The sequence below is a fragment of the Saccopteryx leptura genome, chromosome 6 (assembly GCF_036850995.1).
Source record: "Saccopteryx leptura isolate mSacLep1 chromosome 6, mSacLep1_pri_phased_curated, whole genome shotgun sequence".
Lineage (NCBI taxonomy): Eukaryota > Metazoa > Chordata > Mammalia > Chiroptera > Emballonuridae > Saccopteryx > Saccopteryx leptura.
In genome coordinates, this window is record NC_089508.1 from 130068677 (window position 1) to 130088768 (window position 20092).

At 40.2% G+C, this 20092-nt stretch overlaps 1 protein-coding gene across 9 annotated transcripts in view; it reads left to right on the top strand.

Moving 5' to 3' along the window:
* The window catches only part of PEAK1 (pseudopodium enriched atypical kinase 1), a 264660-nt gene that overhangs the window by 130792 nt on the left and 113776 nt on the right, over positions 1-20092 (top strand). Inside the window, exon 3 of one of the 9 annotated variants that reach the window (XM_066342890.1) lies at positions 11495-12094. The exons of the other annotated variants lie outside the window; for them this stretch is intronic. The gene's annotated coding sequence lies outside the window, so the exon portion shown is untranslated. The remainder of the gene's footprint in view (positions 1-11494; positions 12095-20092) is intronic. 9 annotated transcript variants of the gene reach the window in all.

A 20092-nucleotide genomic window follows, 5' to 3' on the forward strand; every position in this document is an offset into this window, starting at 1 on the left:
GGGCTGTTTAGTATTTAGCTTCTCCTTTCCCTGTAATCTGATTATTTATAACAGTGTTTTATTGCACAGATTTCTATTAGGGGAACTGCGAATTGGATAAGATTGGCTTTGCAAACAGACTCCTTGTCCTTGTATATCTCCTAAAGTTAACCTAGGTTGTTCCCAACTACACTTATTTTCTTAGTTACTAGAAGTAATATTATGCATGATTCCAAGCCTAACATAATAAGGCAATTTAGATCCTAGACATAACCCAACAGTCTGCTCCTAAATCAGAGTTTGTACTGTTTACAACTTTATGTACTGCATCAAGAATGCTAAGGAGAGATTCAGGAGTTTACAGTAGGTCTAGGTACCTCAGGTGATGCCAAATCTTTAAGTCTTTAAGTAGGGAGTAACAGGGTGCTTGTGTAACAAATGGTGCTTGTGTAACAAGAGGAGCAACAGGGATTGACAGTATTAATTCTGCTAAGGGACCTATGGGTTCCTTTTTTTTTTTTTAATTTTTTTCTGAAATGAGAATGGGAGGCAGAGAGACTCCCACATGCGCCCAACTGGGATCCACCCGGCATGTCCACTAAGGGGCAATACTCTGCCCATCTGGGCCATTGCTCCGTTGCAACTGGAGCCATTCTAGCACCTGAGGCAGAGGCCATGGAGCCATCCTCAGCACACAGGGCCAACTTTGGTCCATTGGAGCCTTGGCTTTGGGAGGGGAAGAGAGAGGTAGAGAGTAAAGAGAGGGAGGGGGGTGGAGAAGCAGATGGGCACTTCTCCTGTGTGCCCTGGCTGGGAATCAAACCCAGGATATCCACACGCCAGGCCGACACTCTACCACTGAGCCAGCCGGCCAGGGCCGGGACCTATGAGTTTCTTAAGTGGGGTGTATGTATACCTTTGGATGGTTATAAGTGTTCCCGGATCCTTAGCCCACACATAGAGTCATATTCCCCATGTTTTTCTTATACCCCATCTAACATTTTTAGGGTTTATGATGATAGTATTTATAGGGTTACATTTGCCAGTATTTTGGCGCTGCCTGTGGGGGCTATTCTGGGTAAAAGAATATGACTATCCTTATTTTTCCTGTTATTGTCTATAGTGGAAATGGTTCACAACCCCAGTAAGGTCAGAAATAGTCTTCAACATTTAAACACCTTGACTGTACATTACCAGATCCAGGGCAAATGTAGATTCCAAGTCTCCTTAGTCCTATTTCCTGGCTTACATAGCCTCATTCAAAGGGCCTTTTTCCTTCTACTATTTCATCTACCTCAAATGCTCTTTTTATGATATTATGGGAGTTCCCCTTGTGCCTTGTTTCAAAATTGCTTTGAAATTTATCACAGAGGTCAAGCATGACTTGGGCACTACCTCCTCTCCAAATATATTCTTTGATAGTATCTCCTGTAATTCCATTTCTTAACTGACATTTTTATGGTTGTGGTGGCTTATGGGGGTTACCTCCTATACTATAGGGAATTACATACAAAAAGCAAAGTAAAACAATTAGACATGGGTTAATCTTATTTTTAAAGGGTCCTTGGTAGCTGTAATAGTCCATCCTGAGTGGCCTTTTTGATCCGTAAGTGATGAATCCACGCTGGGATGCCATCGACCTTTACCGCAGTTGGAGTAGTCAGGATGACATAGTAGGATTCCTTCCAGGCCAGAGTCAGTTCTTCCTTGATGAACTCCTTGATGAGGACGTGGTCACCAGGCTGGAGCAGGCTCAGAGCTGGATGAAGAGAGAGTTTCTCACACCTGCTTATGGATCTGCTCCTGTTTTTTCCGCAGCTCCTGTAACGACTTAATGAATTCTTGGTTTCTTAATTCTGCTAACGTTTCAGCTCTAAGTTTGGAGGGCAATGGTGGTGGTTTCCCAAATACAATCTCATAAGGTGTGAACCCAGCTCTATAAGGGGGTACATAGTGTTTTCAAAATAGCCAAGGGAAGGAGATTGACCCAGTTTTCACCTGTCTCTGAAATGAATTTAGTCAGGACTTCTTTCAGAGTTCACTTCATTCTTTTGACTTGTCCCAAACTCTGAGGCCTATAAGCACAATATAACTTCCAGTTAATGTTGAGTGCCTTTTCGACTAGCTGTGAGACCTTAGACACAACCGCAGGCCCATTATCAGACCCAATATTAATGGGCAAGCCAAACCTGGGAATAATTTCATACAGCAGTTTCTTAACGACTGTTACTGAGGTCTTATTTCTAGTAGAGAAAGCTTTTCTACCCATCCTGAAACGATGTCAATAAAAACTAATAGATAGTTATATCCCTGTGCTGGTGGCTTTACTTCAGTAAAATCTATGTCCCAGTGTTTTCACTTGGGAAAGCTCCTCTTTCCCTATTTCTCTTTATAGCTTCTCTATTTTGTTTAGTGTTTACTTGAGCAGACTAAACACTCGGACACTATGCCTTCTACAATAGATGCTAAGCCTGGCAAATAGTAATTTTTCTTAAGTAATTCTGTTAGCTTAGTTTGGCCTATGTGAGTAGCTTGATGTAGCTGGCTGATAATCTCTCTGCCTAGGGCTTCAGGTAAGAATGGTCTCTTATCTGGCAACTCTAGCCATCCTTCTTTATTTCTAGACATTCCTTTTCTTTTGGCAAAATCCTCCTCTAGTTGGTTATAAAAAGGTCTCTCTGGCAACAAGGGTTCTGGTAAAGTCATTAAGATTTCTAAAGGCCTTACTGGTTTTAGGGCTACTTCTTTGGCTCCTTGATCAGCTGCCCGATTTCCTTTTGCCTCTGTTGAGTCTTTCTGGTGTCCTGGGCAATTAATAAGGGCTACAGTCTCTGGTAACCAAATGGCTTCTGATAAGGCTAAAATTTCTTCTTTGTTTTTGATGTCCTTACCAGCAGACATTAAAAATCCCCTCCTTATAAATTGCTGCATGAACATGGACAGTAGCAAAAGCATACCTACTGTCAGTGTAAATGTTGACCTTCTTTCCCTTGGCCCACCTCAACGCCTGAGTGAGAGCGATAAGTTCTGCCCACTGAGCTGAGGTCCCGTGGGGCAAGGCTTGGGCCCATATGGTCTCATCAGGAGTCACTACAGCCACTCCAGCATGTCGAACCTCATCTAAGACAAAACTGCTGCCATCTGTGAATAGCTGTTTTTTCCGCATCACGTAGGGGTACATCAATAAGGTCTGGTCTTGCAGTTTGAACAGAGTCCAGCACCTCAGGGCAGTCATGCAAGGGAGTGCTTGGATCCTCATCAGGCATCAGGCTTGCTGGGTTGATAGCCTGTATCTGGACAAACTTAATGCGAGGCTGATCTATGAGCAGAGCCTGATACTGTGTGATCCTAGCATTAGACATCCACCTTTCTGGAGTTCCTCTAAGCAAGGTCTCTACTGCATGTGGGGCTGTCAGGAACAGGTCTTGCCCCATGGTCAATTTATTGGCCTCTCTCACTAGTATAGCAGTGGCCTCTATGGCTCTGAGACAGTTTGGCCATTCAAATGCAACAGGGTCCAGCCACTTGGAGAGGTAAGCAATAGGCCTGTGCCACGGCCCTAGCATTTGGGTCAAAATTCCTTTTGCTCTTCCATTGCTCTTATGAACAAAGATCTGGAAAGGCTTTATAATGTGTGGCAAAGCCAGGGCAGGGGCCTCAATGAGGGCCTTTTTGCAGATTTCAAAAGCTTCTTGTTTCTTATCTGTCCAAATTAACTCTTGAGTTCCTGCTGTACCAGAGTATAAAGGCTTGGCTATCTTGGCAAACCTAGGGATCCACAACCTGCAGTATCCAACTGCCCCGAGAAATTCTCAGAATTGTCTCTTGCTAAAGGGGGTTGGAATTAGAAGGATTGCCTCTATATGACTGGAGGAGAGAGTACGCTTCCCCGCCTCAATGTGGTAGCCTAGATAGGTCACTTTAGAGGTGCAGAGTTGTGCCTTTTTAGCTGACACTTGGTACCTGAGTCTGCAGTGTTTGTAAAAGACCTCAGTGGCTGTCTGGCAGCTTACCTCCGTTTCTGCAGTTAGAAGTAAATCATCTATGTACTGTAGCACCATGCATTCTGGATGTTCCTGGTGGAAGGTGAGCAGGTCCTGATGTAGCGCCTTATCAAAGAAAGTCAGTAAATTCTTGAAGTCTTGTGGCAATCTGGTCCATGTTAGTCCTGAAATGCCTGCCTCTGGGTCATTGCATGCGAAGTCAAAGATGGGCTGACTTACAGGGGCCAGAGAAATACTGAAGAAAAAACATCTTTCAAATCTAAGACTGTGTAAAATTTCAAGTCTGGTGACAACAGGGTTAAGAGAGTGTGGGGGTTAGGCACAGTTGGGTGTATTGTATCAACCCTCTTATTTACTTCCCATTAGTCCTGAACTGGATAATAGTCCTTGGCACTTGGCTTCTGAGGGGTTTTCCATTGAGATTGGCAGGGAATAAGAATACCAGCTTCTACCAGTCTCTTAATATGGGGGGTTATTCCCTTTTTAACTTCCCTTGACAGAGGGTATTGTTTTACTCGTATGGGGACGGCACTTGCAGTAAGCTGAACAACTACTGGGGCTTGATGCTTTGCAAGCCCAGGTGTGTTGTTTTCTGCCCAAACTGAAGGGAATCTATGCTGTAAGTCTATTAAATACTCATTTGAAACTTCTGGTTCTTCCTTGGTATCTATATTTAGTAGATACTCCTCTGACAAAGGGCAGGTGACCATAAGCCACACCTGGCTATCAGACTCAGTGTGGAATTCAGCACAGTTATGACTAAAAGAGATGGCAACCTTTAGTTTTCTTAACAAGTTTCTATCAAGTAAAGAATATGGACAATTCAGAATGACCAAAAAAGAATGGATGACAGTATTGTTTTCTAAAATGACAGTTTGCCACGAAGTCCATGGACAAGGAATTGAATTCCCAGTAGCACCTTGTATGGGTACTTGCTCCCCTGAGAGCAGTCTAACAGGGGCAGTGAGAACAGAGCAGAGTGAGAAGCTCTGGTGTCAAGGAGTAAGTCTATCAGGTAGTCCCCTACTTGTAAAGTTACCTTGGGTTCCTGGGGGCTAACAGGTATGGAGCCCTGGCCCCGTCAGTCCTCCTGTAGATTAAGGACTCTTGGGATCAGCTATGACTTTCCTTTTATCTTTGAACAATCTTTTCTCCAATGACCTTCTTCTTTACAATAAGCACACTGATTTCTGCTTAACTCAGGCTTTCCTCCTTTTTGGTTCCCTTTCTTTTTATTCTGGTGTTCTAAAACAGCTACAACCACCTTAGTCATCGTCTTAGTCTGTTTCTCCTCGAGAGTGTCTCTATTGCTATAAATTTTCTGGGCTACTTCTAACAATTGGGAAATTACCATCCCCGGGAAGCCTTTTTAATTTTTGTAGCTTCCTTCTAATATCTGGAGCTGACTGGAACACAAAAACTAAGTTAACTGCCCTAGCATTTTCTGGTGCCTCAGGGTCTAGAGGTGCATAGACCCTGTAAGCTTCTTGCAGTTTCTCTAAGAAAGCTGTGGGAGTCTCCTGAAAACCCTGAACAACTTCTAACACTTTAGACAAGTTCATGGGTTTCTTAGCAGTTCCCCTGATCCCAGCTAACAGAAACGGGTGAAAAGTGTTCAAAGCCTCCCATCCTGCTGTGGTTTTGCGGTCCCATTTAAGGCTGGACAATAGGGAACACCTTCTCAAGATGATCCCAATTGTTCTCCTCAGAGCCATTTCTCCCTAGCATGATGGCTTTTCTTGCCTCTGATTTGATTCTTTCTCCTCAGTAGTGAACAAGGTGACTAAAAGCTTCTGGCAGTCGTCCCAAGTGGGGTGATAATGTGTACTGCACAGATTCTAACAGTTCTGTTAGGACCTGAGGCTTCTCTGAGAAACAAGGATTCTGAGCTTTCCAATTATACAAGTCACTAGAGTAAAAAGGAACATAAACAAGATAAGGTTCTTCCCTTTCCCTTTCTTCTGCTAGTGGGGCTTCCCTTAAGGGTAAGAGAAACTGCTTTCTTTTCTTTTCTTGCCTCCTAGTCTATCTTGGTAGTGGCTCTGGGCTTTCTGAAGCAGATGGAGCTGACGGGAGGAAGATATGGAGGGGACAATTCTGGATCTTTCTGAACAGCTTGTAAAACAGGTACCTTCTTTTCTGATTTTGGGGCTGTTGCTAGCAAAACATGATGACCATCCCTGACTATGCAGCCGTTCAGCCAGGAAAGGAAATTCACTACTAGGGCCCTCTACTGATCTATATTTGGGGACTGGTCTGGGTAGCCCTGGGACTTAGCTATTACAGTCCATACAGCTCTGGCATCTCTAGAGTGTAATGAGCCCTGTGATTTGCCTACCCCAAAGGAAGGCCATTCTAGTTCACAAAGATTTCAAAGTCTCCCCTTGCTTAATTTTCTGCCATAATCATCAGAAAATCCAATTTTGAAATTATTAAGCATACACTCCAGAGGAATTTGACTCTTACTTTGCCCTTCCCCCATTGTTACAAACCATATTAGCACAAATGAGCTTCCCAAGATCACAAAAGGGATCAAGAACCGAGGTTTGTGCTTGTTTTCTAAAATGTCCCCCATTGGGTCCTACCTTCAAAAACCAAAGGACAGAGAGCTTTCAGACAAAGTTTGACAGACAAAGAAGAGGATGCCCCGTGAGGAGCCCGTCATGTGCCTGCCTGGCCACATCCCTTGCAGAAACTTAGGTGCCTCTTGACATTGGCAGGTTGATATAAAGCCCTGACTCAGATCAAACTACGTCTGATACTGCCCTAACCCATATGAGGATTGCCATGCAACTGCAGGTTGGGGCCCCCTCAGGCTTTGTGGCTAGTGCTGTGGAGTCGCAAACTGGAAACGTAAGCACAGGCACCTGAGCTCCTCATTCACACAGCATTCACTCAGTGATTTTCAGTGTAGATACAGAATAACAAAGCAAAAGCAAAGAATGAGATCTCGGCAGGAGCAAAATCAGAGAGGGACCCTTGAAAATAAAGGTCCTCTATCCAGTGAAGAATGCAGAAGGGAAATTCTGAAGAGGGACCAAACCAGATATCCTCTAGGATAGTTTGTAAAAATAAATGAAAGCAACAAAACAAGCAGAGGGTAAACATATGAGAGAGCAAATCCAAACGTGTCCCGGGAAGCCCGAGGTGGGACTTAACTCAGTCTTCCCGAGAACACACAAACTCCTCTGCCAAAACAAACTTTAAATTACTTTCCTCCAATGTCTTAGCCCCAGAGAGCCTATTGCGCAAGTGCGATTGCGTCTGATCTTCAATCACAGTAGTTTCAAATTGGCTAGCCACAAACAAATTACAAATTGAAAATTGCTCTACTCACCTCTGGAGGGTTTCCCAATGACTCCAAATGGGTGGATGGGTATGCCAATTGTAGTTGACTGTTGGCCAGACAGAAGTGGGGCCCTGTAACATCTCAGGTGGCGCCTCCCCTGCTGGATTTCCGTTCCTAGCAGTCAAACTAAGGAGGCCGGCTGCTAGTGTGTGGCTGAACCAAATGTGCCCATAAGACACAATCTTGCTGGAGCCTCCAAATTATGTTGTAGTGAAACCAGTGAGAGTATACAGACGTTCTCCACACCAAAATTCAAATTTAAAGGAGTCTTTTATTCAAAGCCTGCGACCACATGGAGACCTAAATCAGTCAAATCATGCGGCCCTGAACACAGTTTGAAGTTAGCTTTTAAAGAAAAAAAAATCACACTCTTACTAAGGAAAGGGGAGGAGTGGAAGCCTAGCAGTAAAACAAAGCAGTGAAATAAGCTCATTTACAGTGTTTATCAGGGGAATGATTAATTCAGGGAAAAACATTCTGGGAACATCTGCAACCTTGTAGAACTAGCCTAAAGCCACAGCCTGTTACACCAGTCAAGGCCAGGGGTAGGGAATCTTTTAGAAAAAGTAAGTTTTGCTGAAAGTCTCTTTGTTTTAGAATAAGTTCTGCTTCATTTCAAAATCAATACGTTAAAATATCTTTTAAATATTGTTAGATGGTATTTAATAGTTGACTTCTCATCAGAAACTATTGACAACAAAAGAGACTAGAATATCATCTTTAAAGTGTTGAAAGAAAATACACTGTCAACCTAGAAATCTATACCCAGGAAAAATATTGTTCAAGAGTGAAGGCTATGCTTAGTATGGCAAAAATTTTATAGCATATACAAACACTAAATCATTATACCATGTACCTGTATACCTGAGTAGTAGTCTGGGCAAATATAAAAAAACTTCTTTTTTTTTGCCTCTTTTTCTCTTAATTTCTTTATAGACTGTGTAACTATTGAAAACTAAAGTTACAATGTTGTTTTAGGGCTTATGATGTATGTTTGGGGACATACAGGCCTCTAAGATCACAAACACTTTATATTTTATGTGTAATAGTTCATTATTAACTATAAGGGAACTGTGAAAACTTAATGATATATAATACTGGGGAACAAAATTTTTCTTGCATCCACAAAAACACTTGTTCTTACCTAATTCGAGTGTGCTGATCTCAATTCTGACACTAGTTTTTTTCTGAAAGCTACAGTTTTTTTTGCAATTCAAGATTTTAGGTTTTTATCTTATAAAATCTTCAACATTTTAGCTTAACATAATGCAGTAGAATGTCTTCTTGGACATCATCTTTGTGAAAATATAATAGTTTATATAATGCAATAAATACATTAATAGATATGATTGCATCAGAATTTGTCTACAGTTTCAAAATAGACCTTATTAAAACACTTATTTTAATCATAAAATTTGTGCAGAACTTATTTAAATTCTATTCAGGCAAAAATTTGCGTTTGTAGCTCTTGCATTTGTGTACTTGTTGAGGACAATCGCGTTTGATGCTCTAGCAGTAGTCTACTCATCACTAACAGCTCCAAGATTTTCAGGAAACTTATCAAGGCGACTGTGCAGGAAGTGAATCTTTTTTTTTTTTTTTTTTTTTTAAAGCAATCTTTTTTTTTCTTTATTCGTTTTTAGAGAGGAGAGAGAGAGGGAGAGAGAGAGAGACAGAGAGAGAGAAGGGGGGAGGAGCTGGAAGCATCAACTCCCATATGTGCCTTGACCAGGCAAGCCCAGGGTTTCGAACCGGCGACCTCAGCATTTCCAGGTCGACGCATTATCCACTGCGCCACCACAGGTCAGGCCAGGAAGTGAATCTTAACGCTCATATTACATCCAATGTCAAGGAAAGCCAACAGCATCCTTTAAACCAGAAGTTTATCGTTTTCTGCTTTTTTGTTGCCAAGGAAGTTCCTTGTAACTGCCACAAAAGACTGTCATGCTGCTTTCTCCTCCTTATTCATCTTCCTGGCAAATTCTTTGTCACGTAGGAGATTTCAAATTTGAGGTCCATCGAATACACACCTGCTTTTATCTTCTCGAAAGACAAGGCAGGAAAAGCAGAAATAATATGTTGAAAGCATTCACTTTATCTATTCAAAGCCTGAACAAACTGCTTCATTAAGCCAACTTTGATATGAAGTGGGGGAAGAATGATCTTGTCTCGATTAACTATAGGTTCATTCACAATATTTTGCATCCCTACTTCCAGAGCTTTACATTTTGGCCACTCCTTCTATGTCCAGTGTTTCTCCCGAGCTCGACTGTCCCACAAACACAGAAAGCAAGGATACTTCGTAAAACCTCTCTGTTGTCCTAGCAGGAAATTTACCATTTTAAGATCCACAGAAATGATTCAGTTATGCTCCTCATACTTGAGAAAGTCAAGGACAATTTTTATGTCATTCTTACTAAGTCATTCAATTCAGGTTGGCTAAACTGCTGAAGGGTTAATGACTGCTTGACATCAGAAGAAGACCCTTCAGATTCTACAATCCTTTCCTCATGCATCTTATCAAAATATACTTGATTACCATATTCACTGTCTTTGTCCTTAGAAGAAATAAAACCATTGAAAACTGGATCTGGGAGTGTCTCAGAGTGTGGGATAGGTCGTATTGCTGAAGAAATATTAGGATATGCGATCATATGCTGTTTTTTCTTGCCGATGCCCTTTGTAGGGATCAGACAGAAATAAAAGTTACTGCTGTGGTCCTTAGGTTCACGCCAAACCATGGGAATACCAAAAGGCATTCCTTTGCATTTTCCTTTTGTCCAGTCATGAGCATTTCCTCACAATTATGACACACAATATGAGGAGCCCAATTCTTGTCATGATCGCCAAGCGGAACTTGAAAATAGGCAATATATGCACATGTCACAAATGATGAAATATTGTGCCTTTGACGTTGAAGTGTGTAACAGCCACATATATAACAGAAGGTGTCAGGACTATTCTTACATTTACGCCTACTTGAAGAAGCCATGATTCAATCTTAAAACAAAATAAGAGGGTGTTTTTATCAGATAATAATTTTTTACATTTAAAAACAACTACAGGCCCTGGCCGGTTGGCTCAGCGGTAGAGCGTCGGCCTGGCGTGCGGGGGACCCGGGTTCGATTCCCAGCCAGGGCACATAGGAGAAGCGCCCATTTGCTTCTCCACCACCCTCCCTCCCTTCCTCTCTGTCTCTCTCTTCCCCTCCTGTGGCCAAGGCTCCATTGGAGCAAAGATGGCCCGGGCGCTGGGGATGGCTCCTTGGCCTCTGCCCCAGGCGCTAGAGTGGCTCTGGTCGCGGCAGAGCATTGCCCCCTGGTGGGCATGCCCGGTGGATCCCGGTCGGGCGCATGCGGGAGTCTGTCTGACTGTCTCTCCCCGTTTCCAGCTTCAGAAAAAATACAAAAAAAAACACAAAAAAACCAACAACTACAATTATGTAAAAGTGATGTTTGTAAAAGATTAATTGCCTTGTGGTTATGTTCGATCCAAGAGTCCTTGCCCTTTAACTCCAATTTAAAAACCAATGCATGACATTAACTATAACAAAAAGAAATTAGGATTGCATAAAAACTAGAGCATGCACCAAAAAACGGATTTCAGATTTGGAATCAGCAGTGCAGAAATATATAGAAACAGTTCTAAAACCTCATGCAACAGGAAAAAAAAAATTGTTCCCCAGTATAATATAATTCCTAGGGTTAGCTATTATAGAAATCCAAAATATAATAGCTGAAAATCCAACAGGAAAATTACACTGGAATTAAACAGAAACACAAACGTGTGTGTGTGTAAGTAATACAGCCCCTCATATCGCGGTCTACTTTTTGTGGTCTCACTGTATCTCAGATTATTGCGGGATTTTGCGGTGTATATTGTATAATATATTTTTATATATTATTTTAATTATTTTTGCAGTAAAATAAGCATTTTTTAACCTAAAAAATTGAAAATATAAGATTAATTAAAACACATTAAAAGAATATTAAATTGAAATAAGGTCTTAAAATATATAGAGATAATAAAATAAATATAATGTCAATATTTCCTGTATTTTCACCTATCATGGGGGGATATTGGAACCTAACCCCTGCAGTAGAAGAGGGACCACTGTATAAGGGATTCTTCTCTCCTGATGAAGTCCATCACTCTGTGGTAGATAATGCTGTGAAGCTGGCAAAGCTACTAGGAGGAGATGGCTTCAATAACATGACTCCTGATGACATTAATGACCTGATCGATGCCCACTCACGACCGTTGATGGACGAAGTCGTGACGAAGATGACAAAGTCGGCAAGTGAAGAAGAGGAAGAGGAACAAGAGGAACTAGGGGTTGAAGAAAAAGAGAAGGTTGGCCTAACACTTGATTGCCTCGCAACCATGGTCAGAATGGCCAAATAACTTCAAGTGGCTCAGGAATGGAACCCCCAAATGCTTCATTCATTGCAGTTCTCAAATACAATAGAGTTTGGCATACTAGTTTATAAAAACCTCTCCCAGAAGTAAAAGCAGCACCAGCAACTCATAACTATGTTCCTCACTCAGAAGAAGACACCAGTTTGCTACGCCTTTAGCAAAAACAGAAGTTACAGACGAGGGTGAAGATACAGTACCACTTGATGAAATGGTGCCTTCAGAAGACCTGTAATGGTTTTCTTGGCTGTGCAGTACATTCATCTCATCATCATCACCTTCATCGTCATCAGTACTGCACAGCTAATTCATCATCATCTTCATTCATGTTGTAGTATATTCACTGGTGAGTACCCATATAGAATTTTATATGTTGTTAAAATTGCGTAGGTTTAAGAGTGTAGAAAGTGTTTTAAGAGCATAGGAAGTGTTTATAAGAGTGTGGGAAAGGTTAATAACAGTGTGGGAAAGATTTATAAGAGTGTGTGGTGGGTTTATAAAGCCTTAAAATATAATAAATAATTAAATATAAGGTCACTACTTTGCGGATTTTTGCCTATCACAGTGGGCTCTGGAACATAACCCCCGCAATTTATGAGGGACCACTGTATACAAAATAATAGAGTTTCAAAATACATAAAGAAAAAATTGACAGAATATAGGCCAGAGAAGAGAATTTCACAATCATAGTTGATTTTAACATTATCCTTTCTTCAGTTGATGGAACTAGGCTAGACAAGAAAAAAAAAACACCAGCGAACATAGACTATCTGAAGAGTACTGTCAACTACCTAGCCTTAATTGAACATTATACCAAACAGTGGTGAATAGATATTCTTTTCGAGTGTATGTGGTATGTTTATAAAAATAAACTACAACCTGTGTGAAAAAACAAGCTCTCATTTAGAAAGCCTGGAACCATACAGAGTTTGTTATCTGATCACAATGAAATTGAATTAGAAAGCAATAATTACAAGATAATCAGCAACAACTTCTAAATGAACATCAGTCAGAGAAGATATAGTCTCTTCAGCAAATAGTATCAAAACAAGTGGACATGTGTATGGGCTAAAATGAACCTTAACCTTTATTTCAAAGTGTGTACATAAAATTAGACTTAAAAAAAACGCCCTAAATGTAAAAGTTAAAGCTATTAAACTTCTAGCGGAAATCACAGGAGAGAATCCTTGTAACATGAGTTAGGCAAAGATTTCATTAAAAGCATAAACTAAAAGCAAATATTGGTAAAATATACTTTATCAGAATTAGATTCACTTTTTGTAAGGCACTTAAGAAAACAAAAAGGCAAATTACATACTGGGACAAAGTTTTTACAAAATACATACACAGTGAGTCTGTAAAGTCATGGTGCACTTTTGACCGGTCACAGGATAGAAATGTGAAATCTGCACCAAATAAAAGGAAAACTCTCCCAGTTTCATACCTGTTCAGTGCAGTTCGATGTGCCTAACTCATGTTACAAGGATTCTCTCCTGTGATTTCTGCTAGAAGTTTAATAGCTTTAACTTTTACATTTAGGGCGTTTTTTTAAGTCCAATTTTATGTACACACTTTGAAATAAAGGTTAAGGTTCATTTTAGCCCATACACATGTCCACTTGTTTTGATACTATTTGCTGAAGAGACTGTATCTTCTTTGACTCGATGTTCATTTAGAAGTGTTTTGCTGATTATCTTGTAATTATTGCTTTCTAATTCAATTTCATCTGTGGGCTCACGCACAGATTTTTTAGGGCTCCTTAGGTAGCTATCCCTTATAGCCTCTACAGACTCGTCACTGACTAATGGCCTACCAGAACGGGTTTCTCCAACAAACTGCCACTTTTCTTCAACTGCTTATCCTACCGAGTAATGTTATTCCTATGTGGTGGTGCTTCGTTATAAACGCGCCGATATTCATGTTGCACTTTAGTCACGGATTCAAATTTAGCAAGCCACAGAACACACTGAACTTTCCTCTGTACTGTCCACATCTCGACTGGCATGGCTGTGGGCTGCTCCGCTGTATACACAGTGTTACATCATCATCTGCGCATGCACCCATGCTGCCACATCATCCTACAGAAACTGGGAGGGTTTTCCTTTTATTTGGTGCAGATTTCACATTTCTGTCGTCTTTTGTTGCTTTCCTGTGACAGGTCAAAAGTGCACCATGACTTTATGGACACATTGTATGATAAAGGGTTTGTGTCAAGAATACATTAAGAATTTTTACAACTCAAAGCAACTCAGTTTTTAAATGGACAGATTTGAACAAACATTTCATGATACATTGCCGGGGTCCAGCCCCGGGGGGAACCCAGGGGTCCCACAGGAAGAGACGGCGTCAGCGCGAATCAAGTGAGAGAGCCGAATTCTTTTCTTTCTTTTTATTCTCTAGTTAGCATTTACTGCCAGGCATCTCTGCCAATGGCTGGTCTAACTTTTTATGCACACTAAGTTACAATCACATGGTATTTTGAATACATCATTGTTTTAGTTTCACTATGGTTACATATTTCCAGATAACAGTTAATTCATATCTATAAGCTACAAATCAGGTGGTAAGTCATTCAAAGTACAGTTATACAATAACTCGAATAGTAATAACAATATCAGTACAAACTTCTAAAAGATTAGTACTAATTAATAACTCTATTTTACTGTTGTTGTGAGTCAAGGGTGCAGAGAGAGATAGCAGACGAAATCATCAAGGACTAGCAAAGGACTACCGCTTGCTCAGGCAAATAGCCTTGAGTTCATGTAGTGTCCTAATTCTTTTTTCACAAGACTACAAAAGGCTTGCTATTTAAGAAACTGACATAGCATTAAGAGTAACTTTTACTTAAAGATACATAGAGTGCACCTGCAAGATAGCTAGTAGCAACATAATATCAGAAGGCATTAATTGCTATTGCTGCTATGAATCCCACCACATTCCTCTCCTTATTCTTGGAAAATACAAAAATCTCATGAGAAGGTTTAACTGAGAAAAGCCCAGCAACTGCCTTCAATGACAAAACAAGTCTTTTAACAAAACATTCTTTACTTGCCAGCTGTGCTCCTATCCAAGGCCACGCAACAGGCCACTCCACTCCACTTTACCTAAGATTCTAATGTCTAGTTAAACTTTATTCATTTACTATATTCATACACTAGTTAAGTTCTAACTTTATTCTTTCTAACATGATTAATAAGAAGAAATTCTCCTACAAACTTAACCCTTTATGAGGGATATCATGGCCAGCCTCTTATGTTTATGAGCCCAGTTCAAGGGGCTTACAGGCTTTTCTGTGGAACTTACACCTTCTGTCTCATTTCCAAAGAAATTACTACAAATCTACAGGGAAAGCATGGTACTATTATCCCTGTGCCATAAATAATAGCACACACCCAGAAAAAGGGGGGATATAAGGCCAGATTAATTCAAAAGGTCAAAGGGGGAAGTATCATTGTGCCTTTCCTTTGCGGTGACTTTGTCAACCCGCAGCCGTTGGTCTTCACTGCGGTAACTCTATCAACCAGTAGCCATCGGTCTTCTTTTGCTGTGACTTTGTCAATCAGCAGTTGTGGATCTTCTCCTGCTGTGACCTTGTTAGCCAGCATTAGTGGATCAGCTCCCGACAATACATGATTGATTAGTAAGTGCACGGAGAGGTGCTGGACACTACTTGTTAAGAAAGAACGAGACCAAACATTGCCCAATGTTGCTGAGGCTGTGCAGCAACTGGAATTTTCTGACCTTGCCAGTGAGAGTGCAGATATGTGTTTTCTTTAGAAAACCATAGGCAGTAGCATATAAAGTAAACATACATTCACCATTATACCTAGCAATTCCACTTAAAGATATTATCCTGGCCCTGGCTGGTTGGCTCAGTGGTAAAGCGTCAGCCCAGCATGTGGAAGTAAGTCCCAGGTTCAATTCCCAGTCAGAGCACACAGGAGAAGTGACCATCTGCTTTCAACCACTCCCCCTCCCCATTCTCTCTCACTCTCTCTTTCTCTCTACCTCCTGCAGCCATGCCTTGAATAGTTCAAGCAGGTTGGCCCCGAGTGCTGAGGAGGGCTCCCTGGCCTTGCCTCAGGTGCTAAAATAGCTCGATTGCCGAGCAATGGAGTAATGGCCTTAGATGGGCAGAGCATCGCCCAGTAGTGGTCTTGCCAGGTAGATCCCAGTCCAGGCACATGTGGGAGTCTGTGTCTCTGCCTCCCTGTCTCTAGGTAAATAAATTTTAAAAAAAGATATTAACCCAAGCATAATGAAAACCACCTAGAAATGTGTCCAAATGTTACTAACAGCATTCTTTATAATAATAACCAAAAACTGCTGAGTGACTAAAGAAGTTCTAGTATATCTGTTTTATAGAATCCTACTACTAATAAAAAGGAACAAAATATAGTAGTACTTCTCTGTTGAGCACACTGGTGCCTTTCACCACCCCCACCCTACTCTACCCCCACTTTCTTTGCTTCTCTCTCTTTCTCCTAAGCTCCAGAGACCCTTGTTTTTCCTCTGTAACTTGTTTCCTGAGCCCATTTCTTCTACCTTTGTAACTTTCTAAATGAACTTTATCTTACACTTTGAGTCTTAGCTCTGAATTTTTCTTAGCCAGAACTTGAGTACCAAGGTTGGTGAACCAAGGTCCAGTCTGACTACTGGTCTAACACCTGGTCCTGTTTTGCCACTGTCAGACTTCAAGGAGAAATAGAGAAATCTGCAGTTTTACTTGGAAACTCCACTCTCGGTAATTGATAGAACATGCAAACAAAATTCAGCAAGGATATAGTAGACCTGAACAACACCATTAAGCACTTTGACTTAACACTTTTCAAGTACACATGGAAAATCCATCAACACAGATCATATTCTGAGCCATCAAAGAAACAAATTTAAAATGACTGAAATTCATATGAAGTATGTCTCTGACCATAGGTAATTAAACTAGAAATCAGCACAGAAAGATATCTGAAAAATCCCTCAAATAACACACTTGAAATAATTCATAAGTCAGAAAATAAAAAGTGAATGAAATCATATGGCACAGAATAACATGTATAAATCTCAAAATCATTATGCTCAGTGAGTGAAGTCATTAAAGACTACATACCGTATGATTCCAAAGATACGAAATTCTGGAAAAGGAATATCTATAGTGACTAAAAGCAAGTTGTTAGTACCAGGAGTTGGAAGGAAAGGATCCAACTGCAAAGGGGCACAAGGGAATGTTTTTGAGTGAGGGAATATTCTACTCTATACTTAAAATTGGTGGATTTTATTTTTCTAAACATTGCCCTTATAAAAAAAAAAAAGAAAGAAATCCTATCTTTTTAGCTCCAGGTTAATAATGCCACCGATTTTTAAAACCTTCCTTTTGTCTGTTGAAGCAATGCTTCATTTCTCTGAACTCCTAGAACTCTGTCTTGTAAATCTTAAAATGCTCCTTATCATTTTCTGTTTTGTCATTTTATTTTTACATTTAAACTCCTCTACTAGGTTAATTTCTTTGGATGCAGGGACCATTTCTAATTTTTATCTTGGATTCTCCAAAGTCTGTTTTTTGCATATCTTATTATTTATTTCCTTTTCTCAAAAGTGGTGGATAGAACATTATTCCATTTAATGAAGTTTTCAGTTAATTTGATTTGTCTTTTCTGACTATAGATGTACTACTTTGTAAATACATTCATCATAGGCAATTGTGATCCATCACAATTTCCTTTATCTAATGAAAGAATTATCCCCCCCCCCCCAAATTCCAGGCTTACATGTTCCTTTTAAAAATTCCTCATTGCTGATAAATGGAAAAAATTATCTTTCCTGATGTTGAACTCTAGGAGATGTTACATGGACTGTTAGTAAGGGATGTGGGTGTATTAAACAATTCAAATAACTCAGTCTGGGGTTTTGCAAAAGAGCTAGAAATGTTCTTTGATAAGATGTTTGTCATATCACTTTTTATAAAAAGCCAGGTGTAGCCTAACCAGGCGGTGGCGCAATGGATAGAGCATCGGACTGGGATGCGGAAGGACCCAGGTTCGAGACCCCGAGGTCACCAGCTTCAGCGCGGGCTCATCTGGCTTGAGCAAAAAGCTCACCAGCTTGGACCCAAGGTCACTGGCTCAAGCAAGGGGTTATTCAGTCTGCTGAAGGCCCGTGGTCAAGGCACATATGAGAAAGCAATCAATGAACAACTAAGGTGTTGCAACAAAGAACTAATGATTGATGCTTCTCATCTCTCTCCATTCCTATCTGTCTGTCCCTATCTATCCCTCTCTCTGATTCTCTCTCTGTTTCTGTAAAAATAAATAAATAAATAAATAAATAAATGTATTTGCTCTCAATCTGTATGCATGAAACCAATTTAAAAAAAAAAAAAAAAGCCAGGTGTATAACATTTAAATCTGATTTTATTGATGACTTTTTCATAGAACTTTTAGGATATTATCCTGGTTTGTAGCTTATAGATGATGTACATGCAAGTATAGAATTTAGTGAAGGGAACATGTGACTAAAATATCTTCTGTTTAGCCTTTGTCAAATAGTAGCAAGCAGATTTCTAGAATAAACTAAATTTAATCAATTCTACCACATTCTTCCATGAGATTCTGAAATGTCTATATCCTGTATTGTTGAGTCCAGGGGAGAGCCATATACTTTAGGTAACAGAATTGTTTAAATGGCAAAGTTGACATTTATTTGTCAAAATTTAGGAGCCCAATTTACCTTTTTGCTAAATCTTAAGGATAGTTCACTTCCCCATGGAAAGTACCTGACTGAAGGTGAAGCTAGTTTTCTCAAAACCTTTTATCCAAAGAACAGGCAGCTGAGACACACAGTTGTATCTAAAGACATGAGGGATAATTGATCGGAAGACTTTGTAAAAAGTAGGAGTGATGCAAGGAGAATCTGAGAGACTGAGAGGCTGGGCTGAGGTCCCAGGTCAGTCCCCTCAAAGCTCTGGCGATGTAACCTTGGATGGATGCTCACTTGCCCTGAGTCTGTTTCTTCAGCTGTAAAAATGGAAACAAGAATTATTTCTTCATATGTTTATTTTGAAAATTTAATGGTTATATAGTTTAGTTCCTGGCAATCTTCACCCCCAATAATTTAGTAGTTCCTTTCCCCACACTAGATCATAAGAACATATGGGTATGAGTCTTATAAAAGGTTTATAATCCTATTAGAATTAGATAATCAATATCAATGAAATGAAACTTTTAGATAATTTTCATAATTGTCAGTTTTTAATACAAATTATCAAATATGTTTACATTAGTTCCTAGTGAATAATGATTACAGCAGTAGTAAGTTATTATATTATTTTGCTTGGCATGTGCCTGCTGAGATGAGTCATTTTGCTGTTATTACATTGACACCATTTAGCCAGAAGTGAACTCACCCCTGTGGAGTCTTAGGGGAGCCACAGAGCCTGCACTACACAGAATTGCATCCAAATTAGACGGTACATTAAACCATAGTATTCCTGTATGTGTGTAACAGTCCCAACATTTTGCTGAAAGGTCATTTAAAAAATGTAGTGTATTCAAGCATTTTAGAGAGAAATTAAGCTCCATGCCTTGAGAAGCAATGCCCACACGGCATTGGGTGGGCACCTCCTGGATAAAAGCCAGGCCATAACTGTCTGGGCTTTGCAGGCTGTTCTCTGTTGCAACTGCGTGGCTCTGCAATTAGAGCAGGGAAACAGAGAGACGACATGTAAGTGAGGGGGTGCCTTTATTTACAAAAACAAAACAAAACGGGGCAGACCAGATTTGACTCATGGGCCATAGTTCGCTAACCTATATCATAACAAAAATAGCACTGATCCACCTTTGACATGAACTGAGTACTGGTAACAAAACATTATTTACCTTCCTTGTGATACTTTCTTTTTAATACTAAAATAAAATGGTGAGACTCTTCCTATCTTAAATTTTATTAACTTTGGTCATCAAAAGTTTGCTGGTATAAAAGGCATCTTTTCCTGAAGGTTAAACAGTGCTATAGAATCTTGACTTTATACTGGTCGTGTGACCTGGGTTTAAAACGAATTATACACATATTGCTTCTTCCCTTTGGGAGCTTTGAAATCTAAAAGAACTTCAGCCTTACAGTCTATGAGACCAAACCCTTCACTTTACATTGATATTTTACCAGGAACTGTAGTGATAGAACTTTGGCTCACACTTTTTGTGTGTGTAGAAACTCTGAGTTTCATATGTTGCCTTAGTGTAGAATAAAAGGTAGTAAGACCAAGGCTAGCTTTTTTATTACTTACTCAGTGGCACACAGCACTTACACTATTTGAAATCTTTAACAGCCAGGAGCCGCTGTTGGTGAATGA